Below are 8435 nucleotides of genomic sequence, written 5' to 3' on the forward strand. Positions count from 1 at the left end.
CAGGCCATGGCTAATGTTTCATCGTGTTAACAGCACAGAAGTGGATAAATCTTTAAAGTTTGGACCACAGCTATGTGAAAAGTCCCCCCGGAGGCCTGGTTGATGACATGCGGATGATATGTTTATATGGGGTGTGTACCGAGGCAGTAAATCACCGCAGGTCTGCAGTGTAAGGAAGGACCTCGGTCTATCAGGGGCCCCATGTGTTTTTAGAGAGTGAAAGGGGCTAGTTTGGGGGTAAATGCTGCCACTTTGAGGGAGGTTGACCTGGCAGGTTTGACCCCAGAGCTCCTTTGAACAGGACAACCCAGGGTGACACTCAAGGCCAGTTTGTTGAGGGATTTGCACATGAAGGACAGAGGATTTAGAGGCTCTTGGAGGAGGACTGCAACTGGATCCCTCATCTTTTTTTTTCTTTTTTTTTTCTTTTTACATGTGTTTTACATTATGAGAAAAACAGATGAGGTTCAAATGTATCAAAACAGGACTCCCTTGGAGAATGTAAGATATGAGTGTTTGAGTGTGTTTTTTTTACACATATACTGATGAGGTCAAGTTTGAACATCAAAGCATCCTTGAAACCCTATCCAGCTTCAGTTAACCATATGCCCAGTTGGCAGAGATTGTCTATCTATACACTGTACAGAAAAGAGGTTAATGGATAGAATCAGCGGCTACATGACAGGTTTATTCATAAAAAATATACATTATATGGAGTTCATAACTGCGGCACAAAGGGTGTAAAAAAGCCATAAAACACTTGCAAAGACTTTGTGAGTACAAAGTACTGCAAGTGAGTGGGTGACAACTCAGACTAAAAGCAGCACTATATTATCCTATCTAAGTGCTAATTTCAACAATATAGGTCTCTGGTTTTCATATGCTAAAGTAGTGAGGTTTTCCACTTCAAAACACCAATTATAGACTTTTCCATGGGAACTCCGCACAATATGACCTCAGTTAGGATTATATAGTCACGCTACCTCATGGCGCCACTTAACAAAAGCCATAATCATTAAATAAATATGACAAAAGATGACAGATAAGGTGACATATGCCTTAGAGCTGGAGAGCAGCCTAACAGGAGCCCCTGAGAGCCTAGTGGAGTTTGACACCGCCACACACTCAGGGCTCCCTAGCAGATCTATTCTATTGATCAGTGCTGGGAGTGCCTTCGTTGGATCAATGCCCATCCCTTTTCACTGCTCTTTACAATCTACACCAAAAGCATATCCGCCCTCGGTGAGATCGATGACAGTGAAGACATCCTCTGCGGGATGGGGGCGTACGGATGTGGATTTCCTCCTCTCTGGTCAGTGAAGCTATAAAAAAAAAGCCATGACTAAAAGGGATGAAAAGAAAGAGAAGGAAGAGGTAGAGACGGTTTGGGAGAGAAAGGACCCAGCTTTGATTCCGGCTCTCTGTGGATCTGGCGTCCAGATGACCTGTGCTTTGCAGAGCAGATTAGCCTTGACAGTTGTTTCTGGAGAGAGAGGGGCTAATCTAAAGCTGTCTGGAGATCCTCAGCCATGCAACACAAAGGCCAGAGCAGGAACGCCGTGTCAAAAACCCACAGAGCAGTTCATCTGGCCTTATCTCAAGACTCCAGTGCAAAGATCAGATTAGATTGTTTACATTCGGTTGAGATTTTTATCCTGACATTCCTGTAGAATCAGACATGCTGTGAGAGCCAAGAGTGGATTCCTGCCTCCAACAAACTGTGTGTCCCTGCAGCGAGAAGCTTCCTATTTTGTTGGTGTGACAGACAGTGTATAAGCTAAAGCTGCATGCCCTCACACAGAAGGGCACTGCTTGGGCATATCTCAGTGTGTATCCACCTAACAAACACCCCGGCTCTCTGTGAGATCCACTATGTGTTGTCATGGCAGTCCTCCAAACACAGTAGGGATGCATTTAGGAGCTTTGTATTTCCTGTGTTTACCAAGCGTCTTGGGCAATCCAGCAGTGAGGCACAGGATGCTGGTCTCCACAATGGCAAGTCTCTGGATCCTCTGTGGAAGAGCAACACACGCAGAGAGGGGTAGCTAATCTACCATGACAATAGTGTGCAAGGACTGAGCTGTTATGTCACTTTTCCATCGCACTGGCTAGAATGCTAATGACAGACGTCCTCTCCGCTCTTTCCCTTCCTCCTCGTTGCTTCTTACCTCACCCATCACATCAGTAGGCTGGACTCAACATTTGGCACATTCTTACGCGGACGTTAGGACATCTCTCTGTGCCATAAGTGGATTTGTCAACCAGGAAACCGGGCTGTACTGTATTTATAGAGGGATCTAAGCGAGGGTCAGAGGACAGTAATCTGACCTGTTTTAGCCTGACATCAGCTAATATAGCCGACTGCAATCTGGGTTGGAGGTGTAAGTGGCTTTTCCAGGTGTGAGATGAATTTCTCCAAACATTGCTCCTTTGCGCCAAGCACGCATATGCACAAGGTAATGGACTACTGTAAATCCTTAATGCACCATTGACTTTGCTGGAGTGGTGGCAGGGGAATAACTGTCATCAATCACCCGTTGTAAACATCAGCTCCATTAAGAAGTGATGTCTACTGGTGTTTAGCATAATGAAAGACCAAAGCTTGCTCCCCTGTGGATGGAAAGATCTTTACTGGTGAGGCTGTTTATAACACAGAGATCAATACGGTGGGTTTGTTAGTGCTCACTGGAGAACAAATATCCATACCATGTTGGAGGTGATCACTTCTCTCTTATTGTTTTAATAGAAATGACTTCAATTAATACTTTTTTTCTTTCTTTTTTACTATCTTTGTAAAATAGTCTTCACTCAAGTAAAAGCCAGGTGGGAAAACAATAAAAGCTGTCACTTTGTCGGATTGTTGTTGTTGGATTTTGATTTTATGATGATATTTTTTCATTTTGTTAGCACTTCAAATCTACATTTTAACACACGATAAAGACAAAACAGACTCAAGCTGACCAACATGATATGATATTTTGGAGCAAAGCTAGTGGTGTAGCTCAAGGGATCACAATGTGGCACTGTCTGGTGGTTGGTCAGTCTCAACAACTATTGGATGGACATTCATGTTCACCAGAGGATGAATCCTATAATGACTTTTAGTGATCTCCTGACCTTTCCTCTACTGTCACCAGCAGATCAGAGTTTACACTTATCCAGCGAAATATTTTAACTTTTCCTGGGTGGATTGGCACAACATTTTGTACAGAAGATGCATCCAGATGACTTGTGATACCCTGACTTTTAAATCACCATGAGGTTGACATCAGACATCAATTTTGTTTAGAACTTTCTATGCCTCTTAGGATGAACCCTTAACTATTCACTTAGTACCATCATGGCAACATTTTCATTTGTCCAATACTGTGGTTTATCACCAAATACCTGCAAAATTAATCATATTCCCGTCACCCTCAGCTGTACATTGCATGTGGTGCTAAACATCATATCTGCCAAACTTCCACAAGCTGACATTAGCATTTAGATATCAGGACAGCCTCACAGAGGAAATGTTTGATGTCTGTTTCCACAAATAATTACCAACCAGTTGGCTTGTTAGGCACAATTGGAAGTGTTTTAATCACAAATCCCAGATAAGATAAGTGAAAACTTATCTAAGTCTTGTCTTGTGTGGTATTTGGATACAAGCTAAAAGGTGCATCAAATTCAGTGAAACTCAGATGTTTCCAACCCACAGAGAGTAATGTGTAAAAAGCTAGATTCATTTCTGATCGTAATGTATTTCATATGAAAATAGCAATGTCAGTTAAACACTTTGCTAAGCTGTAGGTTCAAAGAGCAGTCGGCTGACTCTTACTTCATTACACATTCCCCATTCTCTGCCATTTCCTCATAGCAAATCTGACATCGCAGCCCCCTGCACAGTCCCATCCTTTATCCCTGGATGAGCCCGTTGTCTAATGAGGGGCTTAGATTCAGACCCATTACTTCACCACTGTCGAGAGCCTGTCTTTTCCATCATGTTGTTCAGCCTCTCTGCTCCTGCCTTCTCTCTACTTTACTGTTCAAAGTGGTCTGAAAAGCAAGCACTGTGGGAACTCGGTGGAGGCTGAACTCCTGTACTACTCGTGTTTAAGTCCTGTGTTCAGTCCTGCACAGCGCTAATCTTTAAAATTGGAGTCACTTTATTCTCAGGAGTGCCTCGTCATTATAACGTCTACAAGTATTGTTGAGTCTTTATGGCGTGACGCAAGAGGGGACTGAACTATATTAGCCTCAGGACACACCATAATAGCACTGAACTGGCTGAATTCCTGACTTAACTTGATTTGCTGTCGGTATAAATGTGCAGGAACAGGAGGACTGGTGACCACAAAATGAACTCAAAAAGGAAACTGATTTTTTCTATCATACTGTAGATTTGTCAAGCGGGTTCGCCACATAATAAGTGGTAAAATTTCAGATCTCGAAAACTGGTTTTCAGCTTGTGTGCACCCTCTTTTGAGACACGTTTCTAAAGCGGAGTATCGGAAACCTTAGCTGAGAATAATGATGATGAATTCAATCAGCAATGAAATCTACTTAAGAAAGCTTTTTTATTTTATCTTAGACATTTATTTTGGATGCCTTGTAGTTCATAGGCATTTTCAATTAAGACCTACATGACTATAGTATTGCACAATCGCACCCATCTTGTTGTCCCACTAAAGTAACATAATTACAGGGTAAGCGATGCAATCAGCCTGTGATACTCTAATGATAAGGCTAAGATAACAGTTCCCATGTTATAAACGTGTAATTAAATCCATTATGCTGTGAAAACAACCAAAAGAGAATACAGTGGTAAAATTTATCCAAGCTACTTCTGAGTACATAAAAATAACTGATTGGCAAAATCCAACGCCATGGATCAACACACTTCACACAGCTCAGAGAGAGTGTGTTCTGCTCTGAGGAGCTAGTGGTAAAACGAGTTCCCCTTTACACACAAACACAAGTTCCTCTTGACACACAAACACAACATGTCTGAATGAGTTTTGGTGTGAGGCTTCTACCTCATGGTGTGAGGTGCTTTTTTCATCTAACACCCTTTCACCAAATGTCAATTGGCAAATAAGCCCAGCCCACCCCCAAAGAAGACCCTGATTAGGCTGGCTATTCTCTTTGCAAAGGACGGGAGGCAAGAAGATGCTAAATGTAGGCAAATAAAGAATTATCGACCTTTAAATGGGCACCACCTTACATAATACCAATCATTTAAAATCCTGCGGACACACAGATGCAGATGAGGACACACGAATACACAAGGCAAACACAAGCTCCATCTGCATGACACTTGTCTTATTTATGGTTTACTTTTAACACAAAAACGCAGACTTTGAGTGCTTGAAATGTTATCATCCAACGATCACAATGTGAATGGAGACAAACAAGTAGAGGAAATACGCTAACATATCATCTGCAGTACAAAAGCTCCTCATCTCTGACAAGATAAAGACACAATGTGACCAATGGGCCTCTCTGCAACCCTCTGGTAAGTGGACAGCATTCCTTTATTGGCTTTTGAACTTTCTCTGCTGCAGGCCTTTTCTGCTACTCCAAGACTACTATTGTTCCGGTGTGGTCATCAACAATGACTTGGGTGTGTAGGTAGCTTGTCTGCAGCTGAACGCTCCCCTGATTCTTGTTTTGCCTTCTGAACAGGCCTGAACGACACACCCCACACCACTAATGCTCTCTCAGGGAAGGCAGGAGGCATCAGCCGCAGACCTGTGTGAGAAAAGCAAGACATCCACAACGCTTGACTGCCAAAAAGACAATTCGATACAAATAGAAACCATATAGCATATATCATTCATGACAGCTAACCGAAAAAATATGGCTTTCTATTTGTGTGAGCTATGATGAAGGCAAAGGTTTTCAGAGAGACAAAGTTGCACAACAAAAAAAAATAATTTTTTTTTTGTTTTGTTTTTTTAACCAACAACAGTTGGTAGTCATAGAAACTGTTAGATATACAGTATATTTATACTTTTTATGCACAATGCAATTAATGCACATTTTCAGTGCCTGAAGCATTGCCTCAGGCTTTAATACAGCTTCTTGACAAGCAATGACCCAATTACCTCTACTCAACATGTTCACATAGGACAGCCAGTCACCGGGTTCAACCCCACAGGTGTCCAGCGTGGAAGCCCAGAAACATCAAAAGACATCTTTTATGATCCTTTTTATGGTCTGCTCGCTTTGCCTATTCTGTTTGCCCATCATGTCTTTCTCAATGCTAAATGAAGCATCTTCTAAGAGGCTTTCCAAGTCCAGCTATGTAGATATGTAACCTTTTGTTTCACAAAATTAATTGACATAATTGCTTTGTTGTTATTATATAATAATATAATAATCTTTATAATCCTTTTTCATTTAAAATGTGTGAAATATCCTCCCTGTTTTAGGACATTCAACTGAGTGTATTGTTTGACAGTGATATAAGAAATGGCAAAGAGAGTGGAGCAAAAATACAGGTTATGTGACTAATTATAAGTCTCAGGAACAGTAAACCATTTCCCATGAAGAGCTATGAGATCTCATTTTGTGTACTATGGCCAGTTTTAAACAGACTATTTGCAAAACTACCTCCTACATGTTTACAGTGTAATTATGTGGTATTAAAGTGGCATATCCAAAATATAATGTGAGTATTTTGTATCAAATGTATATGACACAAGCCATAATCATGTAAGAAAAAATACTCAAAGTGTACGTTCATGCACCACACAATAGTTTCTATATTTTACACTATATATAATTTTTTTATGCTGTGGGTTTTGTTCATATTGGATAATAACGTACAATATATGTGTTTTATTTAAACCCAACACTGCATCAGGTGCATTCACTGTTTAGTTCCTCCTCTCCCTGGCTGGCATTGTACTAATTGGTGTACTAATGAGTTTGGCTGGGATAAAAACATGCAGACCTGTGGTTTTTATTGGCGTATGGTTGCTCATCCTTGTTCCAGACAGTAATGAATAGCCACTTTAACAGACTGACTGAGCTAACCACCAGAATAACAATGCACATCCGATTCTTTATGGCGTCTAATGTCTAAAACCCAGGCCATGCTGTCCATCCAGCAAAACTGCGCCTCCGGTCTATCTGCACGATCTGAGGCGACTGCCCTCTCCCCCTGCTGCGTCCACTTCTTGTCCTGTGTTCCTGGAAGACCGCAAAGGCGTAATCAATGAGTCATGTGTCCTGATTACCACAAACTCCCTATGGGGCATCTTCAAAGGGCTCCAGAGGGGATGGAGAGAGAGGGAGTAGCATTGCCTTCCATGGGGTAATTACAAGTTGGGGCTCCGTGGTTTCTACTCCCTCTCTGTGGAGAGTTGGGCTTATAGACAGCCCAGTTAACAATTCAGCCAGTCCTGTTAGCGCAGTGGGAGGCTCTTCCAACCACTGATCACCGACTGGTGGTGCATGCCCTCCAAAATTATACAAATCCACCCTCATGGACACACAGAAACACATGCTGCAGCACTGTGTTTACCAGGTGATAGTAACAGATGAGGAGAACACTGGCAAAGACAAAAGATACTGAAGAGAAAGACGAGTAGACATTTTCAGGTTTGGTGCAGCTGAGTACACGCCTGTCTATCCCAGGAAAACAAGAGGAGTGCTTGAGTGTTAGTGGATTAATAGGGCCATAAAACTAGACAAACACACCTAAGTACTGTCTGGCTGCCTTTAGGCTTTTCTCCATTACCTCTACCTATGCTTGTCCAATAGTATATACACACCTTTTTCTTTGTTTTTGTTTTTTTAATCCAAAAAACATTTCCCACAGTTGAAATTCAAGTCCCAAATCATGTGGTTTGTTATTTTGTCTTTTCACAATAAAATACATTGTTACAGACCGAACCAGCAGTACTGGTAACAGCAGACTTTTTAATGTTATAAAGTCTGCTGTTAACATACAGAACCATATAATGATGTTAACTGAACTTTATTTTCCATTTTTTAAATGTTCTGTCAACACTGCAACTGCAAAGGCCACAGTGTTGTAATTACTATTATTACAGTTTGATCAGCAGCTGCATAACTGAATCCAATGTTACGCTTGTGTTGTCTATTTATTTAGGTGTGATCCTTTATCATTATGACTGTGAAAGATGGTTAATTAGTGCTTAAAATGATGACTACATGGAAAGTTTACTAGGGGTGGTAGCATGGAGACTGTATGGCGGTTGGTGTCTTTGGGTTAAGACTCCAGTAAACCCTGTCTGCACGGCAGCAAACTGAGAGGGGTGATCAGAGACAAAACAGTCATTAGCTTCCTGTAATGAGGGAGAATAATAGAGCAGCAGTGTGTGTGTGTGTGTGTGTGTGTGTGTGTGTGTGTGTGTGTGTATTTGCTTGAATGTAACCTGTGTTATGGGTGTCAGTCAGGGGATTCCCATGCAGGTCCTGTA

This window comes from Seriola aureovittata, chromosome 14 (assembly GCF_021018895.1).
Source record: "Seriola aureovittata isolate HTS-2021-v1 ecotype China chromosome 14, ASM2101889v1, whole genome shotgun sequence".
Lineage (NCBI taxonomy): Eukaryota > Metazoa > Chordata > Actinopteri > Carangiformes > Carangidae > Seriola > Seriola aureovittata.